Source organism: Aquarana catesbeiana, linkage group LG08 (genome assembly GCF_042186555.1).
Source record: "Aquarana catesbeiana isolate 2022-GZ linkage group LG08, ASM4218655v1, whole genome shotgun sequence".
Lineage (NCBI taxonomy): Eukaryota > Metazoa > Chordata > Amphibia > Anura > Ranidae > Aquarana > Aquarana catesbeiana.
In genome coordinates this window covers 74,566,828-74,591,455 of record NC_133331.1, presented here as the reverse complement: position 1 = coordinate 74,591,455, position 24,628 = coordinate 74,566,828, and positions in this window count along the sequence as shown.

Below are 24,628 nucleotides of genomic sequence, written 5' to 3'. Positions count from 1 at the left end.
TGGAAACAAAACAAAACAAAAATAAAACAAAAGTGGATCGTGGCATCACCACGTCTATAGACACCGCGCTTTAAAGGAATGAATAAAAGCAAAACGTTTGCTCAGCATTTAATATAAGTTTCATTCTGTTAACTATATCGCTGGGCTGGGTGATCTGTATATCTTTGTTTTTTCAAAAGTTGGAGGTCCACTAGACCTCATATAAAGATCTATTTCCGAAAACCTAAACATAAATAATGTTGTTTATAGTAATGTTCAATTAAGGGAAAGCTGAAACTTGAAAGTAACCGTGCATATGTAGGACAATCTGTGAAGGTGGAAAAAAAATAAATATGGATCGCAGGGTCACCACATCTATGGACACTGCGATCTGTGAGATTGAATGTCTGAAACCAGAGCATCCGCTTAGCTTTTGATATACATTTTACTCTGTTGGTCATATCGCTGGGCTAGATGGTCTGTGTGTCTTTGTTTATTCAGAGGTTAGAGGTCCACTAGACCTTATGGGAATTTGCTTCCGAAAACATGAACATGAATGGTATTGTTTATAATGGTGTTTAGTTGTGTTACGCTTTGGACCTACCTATGGTTATGGGTGTGTAGATGTAGGGGTAACCTCACCTATAGTTATGGCTACAATGACGAGTGAATGCTTAGGACTGATGGAAGTGTATGTCATCATTGCCATAAGGGATTTTTTAGAAGTGAATGGAACTGGATAATGAATATTAAAACTGAATAATCACAAACCAAAACAAGTGAACTATGTTTTAGTCATAATAATAAGAGACATCCCATTCGAAGTTTAAGCCAAGGGGAATTCTGGTATTTAAAGGAAAAAATCCAAAAAACTTCCCGTTTACATAAAAGACGGAACTTATCTCCTCCTCTAATGGGCATAACTATTTTTTCTACTCCTTGAATAAATAGGCTGGACACATCTTTTTGGTGTATGGAAATCCAGTGCTTGGCCACATTTGTTAGCTTGTCTTTTGCTATGTCATATAAATGGTCATGTAATCGGTCTTTTAGACGCCGTGTAGTGCGGCCCACATACTGGATTTGACATTTGTCACAGGTAATAACGTACACCAAAAACTGTATTACAGTTAATGAAAGAGGGGACTTTGAACACTCTGCCATTTGTACATGAATATATGTTACTATCTGCTTTAATGTGACGGCAGTAGTTACAACTCCTTTTCCCACATCTGTAGTTCCCCGTTAAACTCAACCAGTTGGTTTTGTCTTGTCTTCTTGGAAATAAACTCGGTGATAGGGAATTTCCCAGAGTGGGTGCCCTACGAGAAATTACTTTAATGCCCTTGGAGAGGACCTTACTGTAAACTGGATCATTATGTAGGATAGGGAGATATCTGTTTATGATGTTCCTTATCTTTATAATTTAATTCTAAACTAAAGGGTGTAGAAAAAATTGGGACACCCACTGGGATTTTGCTGGAAGATCCCTTGGACACATTTTTATTTCCTTTTTGTGTACACTCTTTTAAAAGAACATGTCTAGGGATCTTACTGACAGCGTTAAGAGATTTTGTAATTAGGGATTCAGGGTACCCACGGTCTTTGAAGCGTTGTGCCATATCATAAGATTCTGCGTACAAATTTTCAGGTGTACTGCACAAACGTTTTAGCCTCAAAAATTGGCCGTATGGTACCCCTTTAATAGTATGTTTGGGGTGTGCAGAGTCAGCTCTGAGAATGGTGTTTCCCGCTGTGGGCTTTCTGAAGAGACTAGTGGGAATCACATCTTCCATGCCTGTTAATCTTACATCAAGAAACACTATACTGTTGGCTTCCAGAGTTCCCGTAAACTTAAGATTAAGATCATTATCATTAAAATAGGAGAGCCAGACATTGATGTCAGCGTTGGCATCAGATGTAATAAATAAAAGATCATCAATGAAACGGCAGAAAAATACTATGTCCAGTCGGTGGGGGCTATCACATCCAAAAACGAGACACCTCTCCCACCAACCTATAAAAAGGTTTGCTAGTGAGGGCAAAAATTTCACTCCCATGGTGGCCCCGCATTTCTGGAGGTAATAACCCCCGTCGAACATGAAGTTGTGGGTGAGGAGGTATTCCAAAGTTTGTAAAATGAAATCTTGTAATACTATAGAGAACCTGCCAGACCTTTTCAAAAACCAAGCAAACGCTTGAAGACCTAAATGGTGTGGGATGCTAGAGTACAAACTAGTGACATCACAGGTGATCCATCTGTAATTTTCTTTCCACTTAAAGCCTTGGAGTTTGCCTAAAAGTTGTTTAGTATCTCTCAAATATCCTGGTAAATCTATAGTTAAAGGTTGTAACTGAGAGTCTACCCATTCTCCTAATTTTTCGTTTAATGAGTCTATGCCGGCAACAATTGGTCTGCCTGTCAGGGGATTGAGACCCTTATGGACTTTAGGTAGATGGTGAAATATTGGTGTGATGGAGTGTTCAGGAATAAATAATTCTTTGTCTCTGGGTGAAAAAAGGCCAACCTGTATTGCTCTATCAAGGAGAGCAGTTTGGTCTTAAATGCGGACGTGGGGTTGCATGGAAGTTTTGGTACGTGTGTGTGTCTGACAGTTGGCGTAGAGCTTCCTGTCTGTATGTTTCTGCATCTAACCCTACCACAATACCCCCTTTATCCGCATTTTTAATCACAATACTACCATCTGTTGTCAGAGCTTTAAGTGCTGTTCGTTCGTTAAATTATCCTGCATGGATTTTTTATGACAATTGCGAGCCAAGTGAGTCAATTCACCCTCCACCATTTTTTGGCACAGATCCAGATCCTTTCCCCTAGATGCCACTGGATAAAAATCTGATCTAGATTTGGGTAAAAATTTATTGCATATGTCAGGGGGATCCATGGGGAAAGGATCCGACTATATAGCCAAATCAGTCAGATCATTAAGAGCACAAACATCCATAAACATTAAAGGTGAAGGGGGTGACTCACCTGTATCGCAAGTGGCTGGAGAGACATCTGTTTCCTTTGTAGATGAAAAATAGTGTTTTCTAAGAGTAAGATTCCGAGAAAACTTATTAACGTCTAAAATAATTTTAAACGGATCAAAATGTTTATTGGGGCAAAAGTTTAAACCCCTTGCCAGGAGTTTAGTTTCATCCTCCTTGAGCGGTCTCTTGGAAATGTTCATGACACTGTATGTTACTACTTTGTTCTGCCCCGCAAGCTGTATTGGGTATTGTTTGGGGTGTTGGTGTTTCCTGCCGCCTCTCCTGGTTTTCTTGTGTTGGAAACTTTCTTCTTCCTGGAATGACCGGACCTGTGAGGATTTCCAGTGTGTCTTTGTGCGCCCGCTCTCATAGTTTCTGCGGGTTCTTCAGAGTGATCAAAGGAGGAATCGGATGCGGTATAAGCAGAGGTGTCATTAGCAGGTATGCTCTCCTGGTCGGAAAAACTAACCTGCTTTCCTTGCTTCCTCCGTGATCTATTGGGAGTAAATTGCGGTCTTTTCCACGTATAAACCTTGTTACTTTCATAGTCATCTTTGTCTCTGGCTAATTTGCCTTTTTTGCTGTCAATCACGGATTTTTCCATCTTGTCTAATTTTCTATTTAGACGACTATCCAGGTCTGAGAACCCAGTGTGGCTTTGTAGGGAGGTAAGCTCCTTTTGTATCAGACATGTCTGTTTGTAGCACTTCCACTTCTTTTTTCTTGGAAGAGATGAGAATATTCATCAATTTGAAAGAGCACATATCCAGGGTGTCAGTCCATTCTTTTTTGAGGAGGTCATCATAGAGCTTAGAGGTGGGAAATTTCTTGATCCTTAAGCCTCGTGGGATATGTGCCAGGGTTAAATATTCAGATAAAAAGTGAATATCCCAATACGCTCTAATTTCTCTGGCCATCAGTTGCTACAGTTTCCTGAAGTGGCGTATCAATGATACTCCATCGTCACCTGAGGATTGTGATGATTGTATCTGTGCCGACTGTCTCAATGGGTTGTTGGCCAGTGCTGTGAGTTCGGCTGTACATTTCTGCCATAGGTGTCGAGGTAACCGTATGTTCCATGTGGATATACGAGGAAAATATGCTCTTTGTAAAAAGCTGGAGGGATAAGCAAATAAATAATGCTGTATAAACTCCTGGATGAAATCCCTGTGCCGGTGGAAATGTTTTAATAGCAATAATCCGGAATGCAAATGCAGCGTAAGTATTTTCCCCGCACCAGGTTGGATCCAAACCAGGTATGAAATGGATGTTACTCTCCAGAGATAAAGAGCCCCAGGTGCTGGCTAATGCTAATCCATGCTGTGAGAGGAGGAAAAAGGCCGGACAGCCGCACACCAGGAAAATATAATCCAACGAAATTATTTTTATCTTGTTTTATCTTGTTGATTGCGATTTTTTTTTTTTTTTTTCCCGTGCACACACAAATATACAAACATTGATTTGTGTATGTAAGTGCCTTGTCTATAGGTTATTTCATGTACACATTGTAAAATATGGAGTTGTTTTAGTTATAAGTATGGTTTTCATGCTCATTATAATTTTTATTATGATAGCATTTAAAATTTTATTTATGGTACAAATATATGTCCTCATATGCCAATTGATGAAGGTCCCCCCCCTTCTTTTTCGTTTCTTTAGGAGAGGTGCCTCATTTCACAAATCACAGAAAATTGATATTACGCACTAGAGGAAAAAAAAAAAAATTTATGTGGACACAAATGTATATACTTTTGATATATCAGTATAGTTTTTATTGGGAACAGAGGAAGTATGTATATATATATATGTTTTTCATGTGACCATGCACTTTACAAATAGAATTAAAACACATGCTTATTACATTCACATGCATCTTAGTCATAGCGTTCACTCACTCATATACATTGAACACACATATATTTGTGGTCTCTTGACACAAGAAGCATACATTCCTTACATGACTTCCATTCCCCACGATATATCATTATCTTTTTATCACTAGACAATTATTGTTATATATATATATATATATATATATATATATATATATATATATGTGTATATATATAATTTTTTTTTTTTTTGGTTTCACACTACCCATATACAGCATAAGTACCACGTCATCGTGATATTGTTTGCACATACGATAACTCCACATTTTTCTTTTCTTTTTAGTTTCACTCCTTTATCACACTTAACACGCACTGATCTTTCCCCCTTTTTTCCTTTCTGGTGTAATTTATTCTTATACCAGCATTTACTACTCATTGAGAGTTTTTATATATAATTTTTCTCAATCTTTCCACTCACCATTCACTATTCATTTTATTTTCCATTTTACCCTAAATATAGTCTCTTTTTCATTATTTCCAATAATAAGTTCACGTCTTTTACATTTGAATGCACATTCAGCATTTCACATAATTGGCTCTTTTTCTTATATTTTTCCGTTGCTTACACATATATACTCTGCACCCACAGGGACTTCCACCCCTGTGTTCATTAATCACTGACCAGTGTTCACACCCTTCACAGTTGGACCTCAGCTGGTCTACATTTTAGATTTATCACTTGGTCACATGATTTATAATAAATGGTATATATGTGGTATTATTTTTCATTATTGTTAGCTATGAGTAAGCGCTCCGCAAGAGCGTGAAACGCATCAGCTGATTATCTGTACATTTTATCCATGGTGTCTTGCACATGATTTGATCCTGATTTTACAATAAAGAAATTTTGTTGGATTATATTTTCCTGGTGTGCGGCTGTCCGGACTTTTTCCTCCACTCACAGCATGGATGCTGATGTAAGTTGATTTCTTTTTTTCATTTTTCACTTGGAGTAAATGCAGCTGGCTAAAACTGCATCGGTCTTCATTTCAGGATTTTTTTTTTTTTTAAGGGGTGGTGATTCTTTTCTATACCCACTGCAGGTGACAAAAATATGGGTTATATTAACCCGCTCTACCTCTAACGCTCTTCCTAATTCAAAAAACAAAAGAATATTTTGAAATATCTTGAAATTTCCTCTATATTACATTGGTTGTTGTTTGTTGTATTTTGTAGCATAAATACTAAAATTTGCAACAAAAAATGTAATTTTTGTACGTTTTGGAAATGCCAGTAAAAAATGTGGTTTTGCCAGTAAAATTTGGGTGTTGTGTCAGTGAATTTTATTCTGGTAGGTTGGCAACACTGCCACCCACAGAATCTGTAGTTTTTCGGGTCTCATAACAGACAGAGGGGAGGCATTTGACAGGTAAAGATACATGCAGGATGCATGTATATCCTTATAGATAACCCCTATGGCAGTAGTTTAGAAAGGATGACATTGGGTTTACATCCACTTTAAGACATTTGCACAATGAACTTTTATAAATAGACCCTTTGGTTTCAGAATGGAAAAGATCTGTACTTATTACAGTATTCAAAAAGGCAACAAATTCAGTAATGCCAGCAAAGTAATGCTTATTAGAAATCAGCAATGTATGAAAATAGATTGGTCAGATGTGCAGGTTGGGTCAGGTTAAGCAGATGTGGGAAAGATCAAGTTATCAGAGGAGTAACAAAGGTCTTTTATTAAGGCTTCATGTTTTCTTTTTTTTAACTGATATGCTGGAGAGATCTCCCCGGACTTCCTGCCCTGCTGACAACGGGTGGGGAAAGGGTTGCCTGCAAATACCACAGCTACAGATTATGGTAAATACACAACTTCATTTGTGTGTGTGTGGGTGGTTTTAATCACTTAGCTGTTTTTTTTCTCATTTTAGGTTTCCTCTCTCCTGTTTTTTTATATAGGTAGATTTTACCAAACTTTTCTTCTGGGCCAGCCTGCTCCTTCCAGCCGCATTGGACCAGCCTGCTCCTTCCAGCCGCATTGGACCAGCCTGCTCCTTCCAGCCGCATTGGACCAGCCTGCTCCTTCCAGCCGCGTTGGACCAGCCTGCTCCTTCCAGCCGCGTTGGACCAGCCTGCTCCTTCCAGCCTTCTTGGACCAGGCCAGCCTGTTCCTTCCAGCCGTGTTGGACCAGCCTGCTCCTTCCAGCCTTCTTGGACCAGCCTGCTCCTTCCAGCCGCATTGGACTAGCCTGCTCCTTCCAGCCTTCTTGGACCAGGCCAGCCTGCTCCTTCCAGCCGCATAGGATCAGCCTGCTCCTTCCAGCCGCATAGGACCAGTCTGCTCCTTCCAGCCGCATAGGATCAGCCTGCTCCTTCCAGCCGCATAGGACCAGTCTGCTCCTTCCAGCCGCCTTGGACCAGCCTGCTCCTTCCAGCACCGCCTTGGACCAAGTTTTACTGCCCTGGGGTGGGGAAAGGGTTGCCTGCAAATACCACAGCTACAGATTACGGTAAATACACAACTTCATTTGTGTGTGTGGGGGGGGGGGTTTAATCACTTAGCTGTTGTTTTTCTCATTTTAGGTTTCCTCTCTCCTGTTTTTTTATATTGGTAGATTTTACCAAACTTTTCTTCTTGGACCAGCCTGCTACTTACAGCCTTATTGGACCAGTCTGCTCCTTCCAGCCGCATTGGACCAAGTTTTACTGCCCTGGGGAAAGGGTTGCCTGCAAATACCACAGCTACAGATTACGGTAAATACACAACTTCATTTGTGTGTGGGGGGTTTTAATAACAGCTGTTTTCTCATTTTAGCTTTCCTCTCTCCTGTTTTTTTATATAGGTAGATTTTACCAAACTTTTCTTCTTGGACCAGCCTCCTCATTCCAGCCTGCTCCTATCAAGTTACTCCCCTGGGGAAAGGGCTGCCTGCAAATACCACAGCTACAGATTACGGTAAGTACACAGCTTAATTTCTGGTGGGGGTTTAATCACTTAGCTGTTTTCTCATTTTAGGTTTCCTCCCTCCTGTTTATTTTTATATAGGTAGATTTTCCTGGACTTGGCTTTTTACTACTTTTTTCTTTTTTTTTTCCTTACACTCAGATCAATTTTGATTTTGATGTTTTTTCCTCCCATAGAAATCAACTTCATTGAGAAGATAGCCAGCTGTATGGCTCTACAGCCAACACCACCACCACCACCAGATTAGAGAAAATGAGCTACTAAACTGTAAGTGTTTTTGTATTATACTAGCACCACACACATTTTAAGGAAAATGGGCAAGATAGACTACATTATTTCTTTTGTTTTTGTTTTTTTGTAGACATCTACCTGCAGAACTTCACATGTGATGCCTCTGAGTGTTAAACCTTCAATAAGTTCCTGTGATCAGTTTTCATAGCTATTGGGTTTTTCTCAGGCAGGCATCTGCAGCACACAAGGCAGTTTTCTATTAGTTCATGGCACATTCTTTTAAGATTTGTTCAAAGAAAGTTTGCACCGTGACCTTGTAATACAACACATTTCAGGGCTAGAGTTTGCCGTAGGTTGCACTGTCTGTACTCTCCAGTTCCACTTTAGACATGATGGAAGAGGTACCACAACCTCGTGCAAAAAAAACTCACAAAGTTAGGCTTTGTTCTTTTGTTGCTGCTTGGCTGACAGACATTGAGTTCAAATTCTGGTTAAGAGCAGATGCTGAACCAAAACATAATGCAAAGTGTGCGTGGTGCAAAAAAGTCTTCAGCATTGGATATGGTGGTGTTCGTGATGTACGCAGTCATTGCACAAGTTCAAAATACAAGGCTATTTCTGCTGCTAGGCAAGCCAGTACTGGCATTGTTAGTTTTGCTAAGCAAACACTACCAGATCCAGTAGTGTTGGCTCATAAAAAAAGGACTTTCGAAAGTGAGCTACAAATGGTAAATTTTATTGCACAAAAAAATTTAGCATTAAGCCTGTAAGATGATCTTAACCATAATGTCACTGACTGGTTTCCAGACTCCAAAATTGCAAAATCCATCAATTGTAAGCGAACTAAAGGTTCCATGTTGGTTAAGAATGTCATTGGCAAGTGTCTCAAAGAGGAGTTGTGCAAAAGGCTTGCATATTTTCACTTTTCCTTACTGATTGATGAAACTACTGACATATCAACAAGCAAAAAATTAGCTATGGTTGTCATTTATTTTGATGAAGAAGCTGGTAGAACCAAATACCAATTCTACCGCCTCCTTGATCTCACTGAAGCAACTGCTGATGCTATTTTTTGAAGATTAAACAATCTTTTCTGGAAGATGGTATACCCCTAAGAAATGTAATGGCTCTTGGTACAGATGGTGCAAGTGTAATGGTTGGTCCTAGAAACTCTGTACTGTCCCCCTTCAAAGTAGAGCAGCCTTATATTTTTCACATTCATTGTACCTGCCATGTTGCTGCCTTGTGTGCTGCAGATGCCAGTAAAGCCATACCAAAAACCATTGAGCAACTTTGCAGAGACATACATAGCCACTTTGCACATAGTTGTAAACGTTTACAGTTGTATCATGAATTTCAGGAATTTGTAGATGCAGATTGTCTAAAGATTCTACAACTTTGTTCTACTAGATGACTTTCAATGCTTGATTGTGTCAACCGGATTCTGAATCACTATGATGCCCTCTTAAGTTATTTTCAGTCAAGTGATGATTCAGATCGATTGGTAACTGTTGACAGAATAAGCATTAAGATACAGGATCCTATCACTAAGTGCTACTTCTTGTTTCTTCAAGCAGTTTTGCCAAATTTCACACAGTTCAATAAAATTTTCCAGAGCAATTCACTTATGTTACCTGACTTGTACTTCAAGTATTGACAACTGCTGAAAACTCTCATGGGCTACTTTATCAGGCCAGACTTGTTGGTTTCCATTCACAATGATGCACTGATTCGATTTGACCACACTAATAGTGCAAACTTCAAATCGACAGATGGCATTTTTATTGGATACCAAACAAAAGAAAATTTGTCTACAGTAGATGATTTGTCAGCTGTTCACCAGTTCATGGTGCAAGTAACGACATTTTACACAAGAGCTGTAACTGCAATAAAAAAATGAATGCCTATTGGAAACCGAATTATTCAGCTGTTGGCTTTACTAAAACCTTTAAACAGGTCTACTGCAAATTCTGGGGACATTTTAGAACTCGCCAAGCATTTTCCTCAAATTGTTCCCCCATCTGAATTTGACGCACTGCATACTGAATTTATAGAATACCAAGTGACAGATTTTAGTGATCCTGAGACTCACACTTATGATTCTTTTAAGCACATGGTAGGACAAAGCTGCAGTATCGATCCGGACAATCTGAAAGTACCTAAATTCCCACATCTGGTTAAATTTGCAAAAAATATGCTTTCCCTTCCCCATGGGACAGCTGAGGTAGAACCTGTGTTCTCTTCTGTAAAGTTAATGAAAACTGATCATGGGAATAAACTTTCCACTCCAATGTTGGAAGGACTGCTGTCAGTAAAGAGTGGCCCAGAAAAGATTACTCATTACATGATTGAAAAGGTTGACGTCACAATGTATGACCACAAGATGGAAACTTTATCAAAACTTAAGCAACTGTGTGTGTCTTCTGCTGCTGGCAAGGACAAAGATGATCTGGTGGTGGTGGAGGAAGAGGAATGACTACAGAAAAATTTGATTCCTTTCTGATATAATTGTACAACACATTTTAGACAGGAATATTCTGTTCTGTTACATTTAAATTATTTTTTTCACATGAATTACTGTTGTGAAAATGATGGGGGTAACTGTCTCCACAAACGCTGCTAAATGTGTCTTTACCAAAAAAAGTAATTTTGCTTCAGTTTTTGGAAGCTGTTCGTCACTGTTAGAAAAGTTTACACTTGTATTATTGTCAAAGGGACAAAATTACTGTATTTATCGGCGTATAACACGCACACCAAGTTTAGGAGGGCATTTTAAGGAAAAAAACTTTTAGGAGGGAAGTTTAAGGAAAAAAAACTTACTTTTAAATGCCCATCAATGCAGCCTCATCAGTGTTCATCTGTAGCCTTGTCCATCATTGCAGAATGATCAGTGTCCATTTGCAGCTTGCCCAGTGCCATTTTCAGCATTGCCCATTGTCATAAGCAACCTTGCCCTTAGTCATATGCAGCCTTGCCCAGTGCAGCCTTGCGCCGTTCGCGCCATTTAAATCTGCCGCTGATAGAGGGAGCCTGTGTACTCGGCTCATCACGCCGCCCCGCCTCCCTGCTGAGGATGAGAAGCGAGCGCTTCCGAAAAAGGCCGAGTATACTGTGTACTCGGCTCCGCTCGCAGTCCCGCCTAGTCCTGCCATTGGACGGAGTGTTATGTCCATCAAAGGAGCTGGGCGGGACTGCGAGCGGAGCCGAGTACACAGTATACTCGGCTCGGTCTTTTTCGGAAGCGCTCGCTTCTCATCCTCAGCAGGGAGGCGGGGCGGCGGGACGGCGTGACTGCGAGTGGAGCCGAGCACTCGGCTCTGTCTTTTTCGGCGGCGCTCGTTTTTTTTCCGTCGGCGCTCGGTTTTTTTCGCGGCGCTCGCGGCTTTTTTGGCACACAGAGTGAGGATCGGCGTATAACACGCACCCACAATTTTCCCCTGATTTTAAGGGGAAAAAAGTGCGTGTTATACGCCGATAAATACGGTACATATTTACTAAATGGCAGTTGTCAGTGGAACTGGAGGTGAAGCCAAACCTTCACATGGGGACGCCTGTTCCATTGTCCAATGCTGCAAGGTTGAAGTAAATTCTCTCTCACTTTGGCAAAAATGCATTTCTATTTTGCCAGTTATGTTGAAAAGACTGTTTTTATTGCTGTCTGTGACAGTTAGGGGGAGTTATTCTCTATTTTTGTCCTATTTACTTCTATCACCAAAAGAGAACTTGATTCCAGAACATGAATAGAGGTGAATGTTCAAAATTTTGTGTGACCATAAATGGTGTATAGAAAAGAATAAACTCTCTTTAAATTCACATTTTGTTGCTTAGTAAATGAAGACAGTCAGTTTTCATTTTATCCGGCTGTATTTACTCATACCGTCCAAGTGAAGGATATAACACCAACATGTCCGAAAATAAAGCAAAAACTGAATTGGTGAGTTGGAAACTATCACACATACCCTTGTCGGAGTCTAAAATGTGCAATGTTAGTATATATATATATATGTAGAGACATATCCTAACAGACTAAAGGCTGGAATTAAATCAAAAAAGGTGTTTCAACAAAATGCTGACAAAGGGTTGTTTTCTTTTCCAACTCAATGCTTCTGTTGGAGTTTTTTTTTTGGTGACATGTTGGTGTTTTTGACTGACATGTTCTAAGAGGGGCTCCCCAATGACAACCAATGTAAGGATGTTATTGGGGCTCCCCATTGACAAGTTCAACCAGTGTACGGGGGATGGTACTGGGGTTTTCCCACTGACAGCCAATGTAAGGGGATGTTACTGGGGTTTTTTTGATGTAAGAGGAAACTTTAATGTAAGGGATGAGTGGGGACTCTAATGTAAGGAGGACGCATGCAGGCATAATGATGTGAGTACTTTGATGCAAGGATGGACTGGATGCTGATGTAAGTTGATTTTTTTTTTTTTTTTTTTTTTTCATTTTTTACTTGGATGTTAAGTTGCACTGAGTAAATGCAGCTGGCTAAAACTGCATCGGTCTTCATTTCAGGCTTTTTTTTTTTTAAGGGGTGGTGATTCTTTTCTATACCCACTGCAGGTGACAAAAATATGGGTTATATTAACCTGCTCTACCTCTAACGCTCTTACTAATTCAAAAATAAAAGAATATTTTATCTTGAAATCTCCTCTATATTACAGTGGTTGTTGTTTGTTGTATTTTGTAGCATAAATACTAAAATTTGCATCAAAAAATTAAATTTTTGTACATTTTGGAAATGCCAGTAAAAATTTGGTTTTGCCAGTAAAATGTGGGTATTGTGTCAGTGAATTTTATTCTGGTAGGTTGGCAACACTGCCACCCACAGAATCTGCAGTTTTTCGGGTCTCATAACAGACAAAGGGGAGACATTTGACAGGTAAAGCTACATGCAGGAGGCGTGTATATCCTTATAGATAACCCCTATGGCAGTAGTTTAGAAAGGATGACATTGGGTTTACATCCACTTTAAGACATTTGCACAATAAACTTTTATAAATAAACCCGTTGGTTTCAGATTGGAAAGATCTGTACTTATTACAGTATTCAAAAAGGCAACAAATTCAGTAATGCCAGCCAGTGGCGTCTCCAGCTTTCAAATTTAGGGGGGGCACATGGGGGGACAGGGACAAAAGTAGGGGGGCAACTATAAAATGCGCATATATATATATATATATATATATATATATAGAGATATATCTCTATATATATATATATATATATATATATATATATATATATATATCTATATATATATATATATATATATATATATATATATATAGATATAGATATATCTCTCTATATATCTCTCTCTCTATATATATATATATATATATATCTCTATATATATATATATATATCTCTCTCTATATATATATATATATATAGAGATATATATATATATATATATATATATATATATATCTCTATCCTGGGGCCCTTTACTACGACCCCACAACGGGCCCTTTCACATGTTCTGCAATGAGCTCCCTTCCTACTGTATTGGGGTCTCCTAGGGTGGCAGAAAACAAGAGATATATGTCACCAGCATATCAAGAAAATATAAGGATCCAAAGCAGTGGGAGAACTATCAGGGTTGCAAAGGTTGTCTTGCCTCCGGGCCCTGGTGTTCTGCCACTGTGGGGTTCCCCAGCCTCCTCTTGCTGTCCTGCCCCTGCTATTGACAGCTCTGGTCTGGCATCTCTTGGAATTTACAGGCTGGTCCTCCTGTCCTAAGGACGGGAGAAATCAGTCTGTTTTTTCAGTAACTGAAAGTCCTGGTGGAGTCCTTCCTGCAACTCGCTCTTACATAGTTACATAGTAGGTTACATAGTAGATGAGGTTGAAAAAAGACACACGTCCATCAAGTCCAACCTATGTGTGTGATTATGTGTCAGTATTACCTTACATATCCCTGTATGTTGCGGTCATTCAGGTGATTATCTAATAGTTTCTTGAAGCTATCAATGCTCCCCGCTGAGACCACCGCCTGTGGAAGGGAATTCCACATCCTTACCGCTCTTACAGTAAAGAACCCTCTACGTAGTTTAAGGTTAAACTTCTTTTCTTCTAATTGTAATGAGTGGCCCCGAGTCTTATTAAACTCTCTTCTGCGAAAAAGTTTTATCCCTATTGTGGGGTCACCAGTACAGTATTTGTAAATTGAAATCATATCCCCTCTCAAGCGTCTCTTCTCCAGAGAGAATAAGTTCAACGCTCGCAACCTTTCCTCATAACTAAGATCCTCCAGACTCTTTATTAGCTTTGTTGCCCTTCTTTGTACTCGCTCCATTTCCAGTACATCCTTCCTGAGGACTGGTGCCCAGAACTGGACAGCATACTCCAGGTGCGGCCGGACCAGAGTCTTGTAGAGCGGGAGAATTATCGTTTTATCTCTGGAGTTAATACATGCCAATATTCTGTTTGCCTTATTAGCAACAGCTTGACATTGCATGCCATTGCTGAGCCTATCATCTACTAGGACCCCCAGGTCCTTTTCCATCCTAGATTCCCCCAGAGGTTCTCCCCCCAGTGTATAGATTGCATTCATATTTTTGCCACCCAAATGCATTATTTTACATTTTTCTACATTGAACCTCATTTGCCATGTAGTCGCCCACCCCATTAATTTGTTCAGGTATTTCTGTAGGGTTTCCACATCCTGCGGAGAAGTTATTGCCCTGCTTAGCTTAGTATCGTCTGCAAATACAGAGATTGAACTGTTTATCCCATCCTCCAGATCGTTTATAAACAAATTAAATAGGATTGGTCCCAGCACAGAACCCTGGGGAACCCCACTACCCACCCCTGACCATTCTGAGTACTCCCCATTTATCACCACCCTCTGAACACGCCCTTGTAGCCAGTTCTCAATCCAGGTACTCACCCTATGGTCCATGCCAACGGACCCTATTTTGTACAGTAAACGTTTATGGGGAACTGTGTCAAATGCTTTTGCAAAATCCAGATACACCACATCTACGGGCCTTCCTTTATCTAGATGGCAACTCACCTCCTCATAGAAGGTTAATAGATTGGTTTGGCAAGAACGATTCTTCATGAATCCATGCTGATTACTGCTAATGATATCGTTCTTATTACTAAAATCTTGTATATAGTCCCTTATCATCCCCTCCAAGATTTTACATACTATTGATGTTAGGCTAACTGGTCTGTAATTCCCAGGGATGTTTTTTGGGCCCTTTTTAAATATTGGTGCTACATTGGCTTTTCTCCAATCAGCTGGTACCATTCCAGTCAATAGACTGTCTGTAAAAATTAGGAAGAATGGTCTGGCAATCACCTGACTGAGTTCCCTAAGTACCCTCCGATGCAAGCCATCTGGTCCCGGTGATTTATTAATGTTAAGTTTCTCAAGTCTAATTTTAATTCCGTCCTCTGTTAACCATGGAGGTGCTTCCTGTGTTGTGTCATGAGGATAAACACTGCAGTTTTGGTTACTGAAGCCCCCCGATTCACTCGTGAAGACTGAGGAGAAGAATAAATTCAATACCTTTGCCATCTCCCCATCCTTTGTAACCAGATGTCCTTCCTCGTTCTTTATGGGGCCAATATGGTCTTTCCTCCCTTTTTTACTGTTTACATACTTAAAGAATTTCTTGGGATTTTTTTTTGCTCTCCTCCGCTATGTGTCTTTCATGTTCTATCTTAGCCGTCCTAATTGCACCCTTACATTTCTTATTGCATTCTTTATAAAGTCTGAATGCTGAGGATGATCCCTCAACCTTGTATTTTTTGAAGGCCTTCTCCTTTGCTTTTATATGCATTTTTACATTGGAGTTAAGCCATCCAGGATTTTTGTTCGCTCTTTTAAATTTATTACCCAATAGGATACATTGGCTAATGCCCTTATTTAATATGCTCTTAAAGCAAACCCATCTCTCCTCCGTATTCTTTGTTCCTAATATTTTATCCCAATTTATGCCTTTTAGCAAGGTTTGTAGTTTAGGGAAGTTGGCTCTTTTGAAATTCAGTGTCTTTGTATTCCCTTTATGTTTCCTATTTGTGTGATTTATACTGAAACTAATTGACCTGTGATCGCTGTTACCTAAATTGCCCCGTATTTCCACATCTGTGATCAGGTCTGTATTGTTGGTAATCAGTAGATCCAGTAATGTTTTATTTCTAGTTGGTGCGTCTACCATCTGACCCATAAAATTGTCCTGCAAGACATTAAGGAACTGGCGAGCCTTAAATGAATGCGCGGTTCCCTCCGCCCAGTCTATGTCTCCCTGCCAATGAGGATGCAGGTGAAGGAGCAGATCAGGCGGCCGTGGTTGTGTGAACGCTCGCATTATGCAGTGTCAGCGAGCAGGGGAGGGGGGAGGAATCACCCGCAGGAGCTGACTGGGGACTCTCTCCCTCTTAGACATTGATTTTTTGTAAAAAAAAAAAAAAAAAAAAAAAAAATTTTTTTTTTTTTTTTGGTGGGGCACAGCATAATGTTGGGGGGGTCAGGGCCCCCCCCTAGGGTCGCCATTGATGCCAGCAAAGTAATGCTTATTAGAAATCAGCAATGTATGAAAATAGATTGGTCAGATGTGCAGGTTGGGTCACGTTAAGCAGATGTGGGAAAGATCAAGTTGTCAGAGGAGTAACAAAGGTCTTTTATTAAGGCTTCATGTTTTATTTTTTTAACTGATATGCTGGAGAGATCTCCCCGGACTTCCTGCCTTGCTGACAACGGTTTCACAAGACAGGAAATTATGGAAAATATCCAAAGGACACACAGATAAAAAATAAAATCTAGGTTATATTTCCATACTTTACTAAAGGAGAGCATTTTAATTTCTTCTTCCAAATGTTGGATGGTTCTTCTAATGGAGCCTAAGATATTATTATATTATATTATATTATATGAGGGGAGGACAATAAGTTCTTACCCTCACCAAGATCTAGATGTGCTAGGGATCTGAAATGTAATCCACTGACTCTTCCTTCTCTACTTATCCACCTCCTATGGTTACACACTTCTTACATCTGTGAAACAGACCTTACCATCTACGTAGAAGTATGCAGATTTGGAGAAAAACCAGCTATCAACTTCAGTAATGACTGCCGCATCATTGTGGAAACATCTTCCCCGTAAATGTTTCTTCAGATTTGGAAACAGGAAGAAGGCCAAAGGTGCCAGGTCAGGTGAGTAAGGTGGATGGGGCAGAGATTCATAGCCACAATCGCTCGATGTGCAGGTGCATTTTCAGCTAGCAGCACATTCCACTCATTGCTGTTTTTGGGAAGGTGTCAGTAAACTGGGAACCTAACGTGCAGCCACTCTCATATGTAAGATGTTATGTAATATGTTGAAAATTGGCCCCCTACTAATGTTCACCTCCCTAGCTAGGAAATTAATAGTCACACGTCTATCTTAAAGCACTAGCTGCTCAACTTTCGCCACCACACTTGGTTCTGTGGCTGAAGAGAGGAAACATGCAACAAGTGCAGCAGGGGCTGCCTCCTTGGACTTTTAAAGCAGAAATAGGAGTAGTGAAGTAAGTAAAAGGCAGCGGAGTGCCACTTTTATTGAGTACACAATATGTAATAATATGTAATACATTTTATAAACATGAACAATGACATTAAAATATACAATGTATACCAATGAACCAGTTAATACATAGATATATATATCAAACCCAAAGCTAATAGTCCGGGCACTGCCAGAGTCAAGCTGAGGTCAGTCCTTGAAGATTTGTAGCATACATCCCCACATGTTTCGGAAGTTTATTGGTATATATTTTTTCCTTCATCAGGGGTGGTTTACATTTGGGTGACTTTATCTGCAACATACAGTTACATAATATTTATACTGTAGTGCATAAAAGGCAAGTAGTTTTACATAGTGAACATATTTTTAGGCTTAAAAGTACTTACATACAGGGTTCATTGAAGGACATGGGGAAATGGTAAAAACAGTTGTGAAAATTCCACGTTGGCTGAGAGAGACTGCACGGACAGCATGGGTGGACAGGCATGCAAACCCGGGGCCGGCCACTGATTCACATCCACAGGAGACACTCTGATGGCTACACCAGAAGAGAGGTAATACTGTCTAAAGGGCCATAAAAGCAAAAAGAAACCAATCAGGGTTTTAAGATTAGTACACAGTCGCAGCCAGTGTGCATGTGACAGCAAAGCAGAGGCATGTATTGCCCAGAATGGCCTGTATTTGAATAGTACATTACCTTTCAGTATAATGGTGGAAGCACAGACATCAGAGCGGCCGTGCTCAGACTGAGACATCCCAGCTGTGTGTGAGCACTATTATATAGGGAATTACCTGATGAGGGAGCCAATCCTTTACAGGGGGTGGTGCTGATTGTCCATCATTTGCTGTATGAGAAACAGCTGAAGCCGGACTCAGAGTGTCTCCCTGACGTGGAGGTGCGCAGCGTAGCCCCGCCCCTTGAGGCGTGATGACGTTGAGCGCCGGGACGTCACCAGTGAAAAGGAAGTCTCCATCCGTGTCATAGACACAGCCGGGACAGGTAGGAGCTCCTCCCCGCACATATGACCTGTATGGAGACAGGAATATCCCTGTCATCCACCAGCCACGCACAGGTGGAGCCTACCTGCCGGGAGGTGTGAAAAAACAAGGCAGCTCAGAGCACACCATGCGCCTTCCAGTGGACCGAATGGAAAATGACAGCCAACGTGTTTACAATGCAAAAAACCTCAATCACAAAGAACAAAACAAAAACCAAAAAATGAATGAATGAAAATGATGAAAATAAGGATAAGATAAGATTGGAAAAGAAGGGATAAAAGGACATGGCGGTTGAATTATCAAATGGACACAATTAGCAAAAATGAATCATCCATATTGTATACATGCAATTATGAGGACAATAATGCGACCACAGAATTGTACTGTGAGAGATACATCACAATATAGGGAAACCATAGTGTCACTAATCATAGTGTCCCCATAGTATCAGAAGGAGCATTTACTGTAAATAGGTGATGGGTCTATGAAGCCATGGTATAAACTATGTAGCATGGAGCAGGAAAGTTGAGATGTAATTAAAGCCGGGACATTGAAACATTGAAGGGGGAGCTATAAAATATATATATATATATATATATATATATATATATATATATATATATATATATATATATTATATATAGTTTAATTCACAGCCCCCTGAAACAAAGCCCGGAAGGAAAGATTTAAAGTTGACTGCCTCATTTAGGCCAGGTGGTGAGGTGGCCTGTAAATTAAATATCCATCTCAACTCACATTGGAGAAGACGCTTATTAAATTCGCCACCTCTGGAGTTAAAATGTATACGGTCAAGTGCCAGGAAATATACCTTAGGGATATATACCTTAGGAAAATTTGGTCTTACCGAATGGAAATAGATTTTTCCCCAAAAAAATTTGCTAACTGTCAAACTAAAGGATTTGTATATTTGATGACCTGCGAATGTGGTGTGTTTTTACGTAGGGAAGACTTGTAGGGAATTTAGGAAACACATTTATTTGACCACACATATGCCATTAGTGATCTGTATTCCCCGACAGGGAGGCACGCAGCCCAGGACCATGCTTATGGTTCTAACAAAGTTTTATTTTTATGTCTTGAACACATTCCACAGGATCCATTCTCCAAAGAGAAATAAGGTGGATATTCTCGGGAGCCACCAAGGCCCCTTGTTTGAATGAAGCCACCTCATTCAAGTCCTTTCTGCCCATTTAGGGTGTGATAATTATGTATTATTTATATTTACTAACTGATATTTCCATTGAGGGACCTTGATTGTGTGCCATGTATGATGCTGTTTTCTATTCTGGATACATGATGATGTTTGGAGATCGATGCACAGATTTACATTGATATCTATAGCTTAGATTTTTATCAAGTATACTCAGCATTTATATTAACCTAACAAAAAATTGATAGGAAGGGAGGGGAAAAGTTTTGTTTTGTCTTGTTTGGTTTTATTTTGTTTTATTTGGGTTTGTTTTTGTTTGTTTGTTTTTAGGTTTTGTTTCATTTTGTTTTGTTTTGTTTTTTGCCTCGCCTCCCATTCTCCTCTGTTATCTCGTGGGAGCTGAAATCCCTCCTGGTTTTCCAGGCCCCTCCCTCTACACCTCGCGGATCTATGCCCATGGGGAGGATTCTCTCCTTTGAGCAGTGTGGGGTGGTTCATGGACCTAGATACCACAGTTCTCCTTCCGCCAGTGGCGTCTGGAGACCAGTGGGATTGGCGTCCTCTTATTTCCTTTTTTCCCCCTAGTGCTGCATCTCTCCTACTATGAGCACCACGTCAACGCCGCTGCACGCATATATCCGCCCTCTGAGTATGATGCAGACAGCAGTGGACGTGTCCACCTCATGGCATGGTGTCAGCGTCCGTACGTCACCGCGATTGCGCAATGGTGTATGCTGCATGCATCGGCATCCCTCGGCCAATGGGCGGGGCATGGATGCTTTGAAGTCACTGCATGTGCGCCATTATGTGCCTGCTGCGAATGGCGGCAGCACCTGAGTCATGGGTGGTATGCCATCACGCACACTGGGAATGCGCTGTCATGCTTGGTAATGCTAGTATCATCAACACATATTATTACATATCATAGGTACCAGCTGGCCACAATCAATGGGGGATGAGCGATCATGGCTCCTCCCTTTCCCTTTATGCGAGCCAATTGGTAGATTTACACCATGAGGAAGTTGTGCGGGCGTGGCTAACCCAATGATCTGGGCTATTTAGCTCAGACCATTGTTGGGTTACTGTGCAGCCTGCCAAGTTAGTGGCCACCAGTTGCTAAGTCTGCTTCCCTCCTAGAGTAAGTTATCTTAAGTTTGAATTGTTGATATGCCAGCCTGACCTATCCTTATGGTGGTCATACCTGTTTTTTTGTTGGTGTTTTCAATGGTCACATTTTCAGCTTTGCTTACTTTTTTCTTACTAGTATTGACATCTATTATGATGCGTCTTTTTCTCCTTTCTCTGCATTCACCACTTTAGATTCACCGTAATTTACACACAACTTTGGAGTACTGTCTTACATATCTTAATGACTTGCCGCCCGCCATATAGCAAAATGACGGTGGCAAAGTGGTTTCAATATCCTGACCGGACGTCATATGACGTCTTTAAGGATATCACGGCGCTGCGCACCCCTGGGGGGGGCATCGTTGTTGTGGTGTGTCAGTCTGACACACTGCAACTCCGATCTAGGTAAAGAGTCTCTGACGGAGACTCTTTACCACGTGATCAGCCGTGTCCAATCACGGCTGATCATGATGTAAACAGGAAGAGCCGTTGATCAGCTTTTCCTCATTCGCGTCTGTCAGAAGCGAGTAGAGGAGAGACGATCGGCTGCTCCTCTGACAGGGGAGGGTCTGTGCTGATCGATTATCAATGCAGCCCCCCAAGGATGCACACACTGGACCACCAGGGACGCCACCAGGACCACCAGGGATGCCAACAGTAGTCACCACCAGGTATGCCACCCTAGACCACCAGGGATGGCAATCAGTGCCCACAATGGATGCCAATCAGTGCCCACAATGGGCATCACTGATTGGCAGGCATTATTGTTTGGCACTGATTGGCATCCATCAGTACCATACAGTACACCAGTGCCACCTATCCATGCCCATCCATGCCACCTATCAGTGCCCATCCATGCCCATCCGTGCTGCCTTTCAGTGCCCATCCGTGCTGCCTTTCAGTGCCCATCCGTGCTGCCTTTCAGTGCCCATCAGTGCCACCTATGTGTACCCATCAGTGCCACCTATCAGTGCCACATATTAGTGCCCATCATCAGTGCCACCTCATTGGTGCCATCTCATCGGTGCCCATCAGTGCCGCCTTATTAGTGCAGCCCCATCAGTGCCCATCAGTGAAGGAGAAAACTTACTTATTTACAAAGTTTTGTAACAAACAAAAAAAACTTTTTTTTTTTTTCAAAATTTTCGGTCTTTTTTTATTTGTTTAGCAAAAAATAAAAACCCCAGAGGTGATCAAATACCACCAAAAGCAAACTCTATTTGTGGGAACAAAATTATAAAAACTTATTTTGGGTACAGTGTTGTATGACCGCGCAATTGTCATTCAAAGTGCGACAGCACTGAAAGCTGAAAATTGGTCTGGGCAGGAAGGTGTATTGAAGTGGTTAATATTGACATTACTCATGATGGCTGTTCTTATAGTATACACACATCTGACTACAGATCATTCATATTTGTAGCAGCTTTTGATATTAAATATTTTTTCAATTCGACCATGCAACCACTATATCTCAGTATGTTAATATATGTACATTTTGTATTTTTCATCTTAATATTTCTTATGGTACACACTCTTTATATCATTTGATTTATATAACAATACTTTGCACACCAAACTTTTGAGGGTGTTCACACAATTATTTCACTATGTTTACACATAGGCACTTATCACACATTCACTCCTTACATCTGATAATTTTCATTGGTTATCTTTTTTGAATGTATTGTTTGATTAGGTTTTCATTATGGTTCATTCTTTTGATTGCATAGGTGTGGGCACTTTCGTTGTGGGATTTACATCCTTCGCTCTGGTTCCAGTCTCTTCCCAACCTAATTTTTGACATGGTTGGCATTTTATACATTTATCCATCTACTTATATGGACGTTCAATTTTGAAGTTTTTTTTTTTTTTGTTCTACTATTTACTTGTGCTTTTGATCTCCAGGCATCTATCTGTGCTTCTCCTGAAGAAGCGAGACTCCTCTTGCGAAACGTGTCGAGGCCTAGCACAGCTATCCCAGACTACTGATAGTCATCTTTATGACATATCCAGGTCTCATGGAAAGGTTCATTGCATGAATGTAAAATGTACCAATATGTTGATTTTTAATATATTTTCTTTCTTTTTTCTGTATTATATGTTGTTTTTAAATGTGTGTTAAATAAATTATTTATACATTTTACTTGATGTGTGCTCTTTAAAAGTCCCATGGACAATTTTGTTTTTTGTTGTGTTCATACTACTGGGGACTGAGTATCACCTCCACCCCTCTCATACCAGCTCTACTCTCTCTGTAGCATCTAAATATATACGGTGGGGACGGAAAGTATTCAGACCCCCTTAAATTTTTCACTCTTTGTTATATTGCAGCCATTTGCTAAAATCATTTAAGTTCATTTTTTTTTCCTCATTAATGTACACACAGCACCCCATATTGACAGAAAAACAAAGAATTGTTGACATTTTTGCAGATTTATTAAAAAAGAAAAACTGAAATATCACATGGTCCTAAGTATTCAGACCCTTTGCTGTGACACTCATATATTTAACTCAGGTGCTGTCCATTTCTTCTGATCATCCTTGAGATGGTTCTACACCTTCATTTGAGTCCAGCTGTGTTTAATTATACTGATTGGACTTGATTAGGAAAGCCACACACCTGTCTATAGAAGACCTTACAGCTCACAGTGCATGTCAGAGCAAATGAGAATCATGAGGTCAAAGGAACTGCCTGAAGAGCTCAGAGACAGAATTGTGGCAAGGCACAGATCTGGCCAAGGTTACAAAAAAATTTCTGCTGCACTTAAGGTTCCTAAGAGCACAGTGGCCTCCATAATCCTTAAATGGAAGACGTTTGCGGCGACCAGAACCCTTTCTAGAGCTGGCCGTCCGGCCAAACTGAGCTATCGGGGGAGAAGAGCCTTGGTGAGAGAGGTAAAGAAGAACCCAAATATCACTGTGGCTGAGCTCCAGAGATGCAGTCAGGAGAAAGTTGTAGAAAGTCAACCATCACTGTAGCCCTCCACCAGTCGGGGCTCTATGGCAGAGTGGCCCGACGGAAGCCTCTCTTTAGTGCAAGACACATGAAAGCCCACATGGAGTTTGCTAAAAAAAACACCTGAAGGACTCCAAGATGGTGAGAAATAAGATTCTCTGGTCTGATGAGACCAAGATAGAACTTTTTGGCCTTAATTCTAAGCGGTATGTGTGGAGAAAACCAGGCCCTGCTCATCACCTGTTCAATACAGTCTCAACAGTGAAGCATGGTGGTGGCAGCATCATGCTGTGGGGGTGTTTTTCAGCTGCAGGGACAGGACGACTGGTTGCAATTGAGGGAAAGATGAATGCGGCCAAGTACAGGGATATCCTGGATGAAAACATTCTCCAGAGTGCTCAGGACTGGGCCGAAGGTTTACCTTCCAACAAGACAATGACCCTAAGCACACAGCTAAAATAATGAAGGAGTGGCTTCACAACAACTCCGTGACTGTTCTTGAATGGCCCAGCCAGAACCCTGACTTAAACCCAATTGAGCATCTCTGGAGAGACCTAAAAATGGCTGTCCACCAACGTTTACCATCCAACCTGACAGTACTGGAGAGGATCTACAAGGAGGAATGGCAGAGGATCCCCAAATCCAGGTGTGAAAAACTTGTTGCATCTTTCCCAAAAAGACTCATGGCTGTATTAGATCAAAAGGGAGCTTCTACTAAATACTGAGCAAAGGGTCTGAATACTTAGGACCATGTGATATTTCAGTTTTTCTTTTTTAATAAATTTGCATAAATGTCAACAATTCTGTGTTTTTCTGTCAATATGGGGTGCTGTGTGTACATTAATGAGGAAAAAG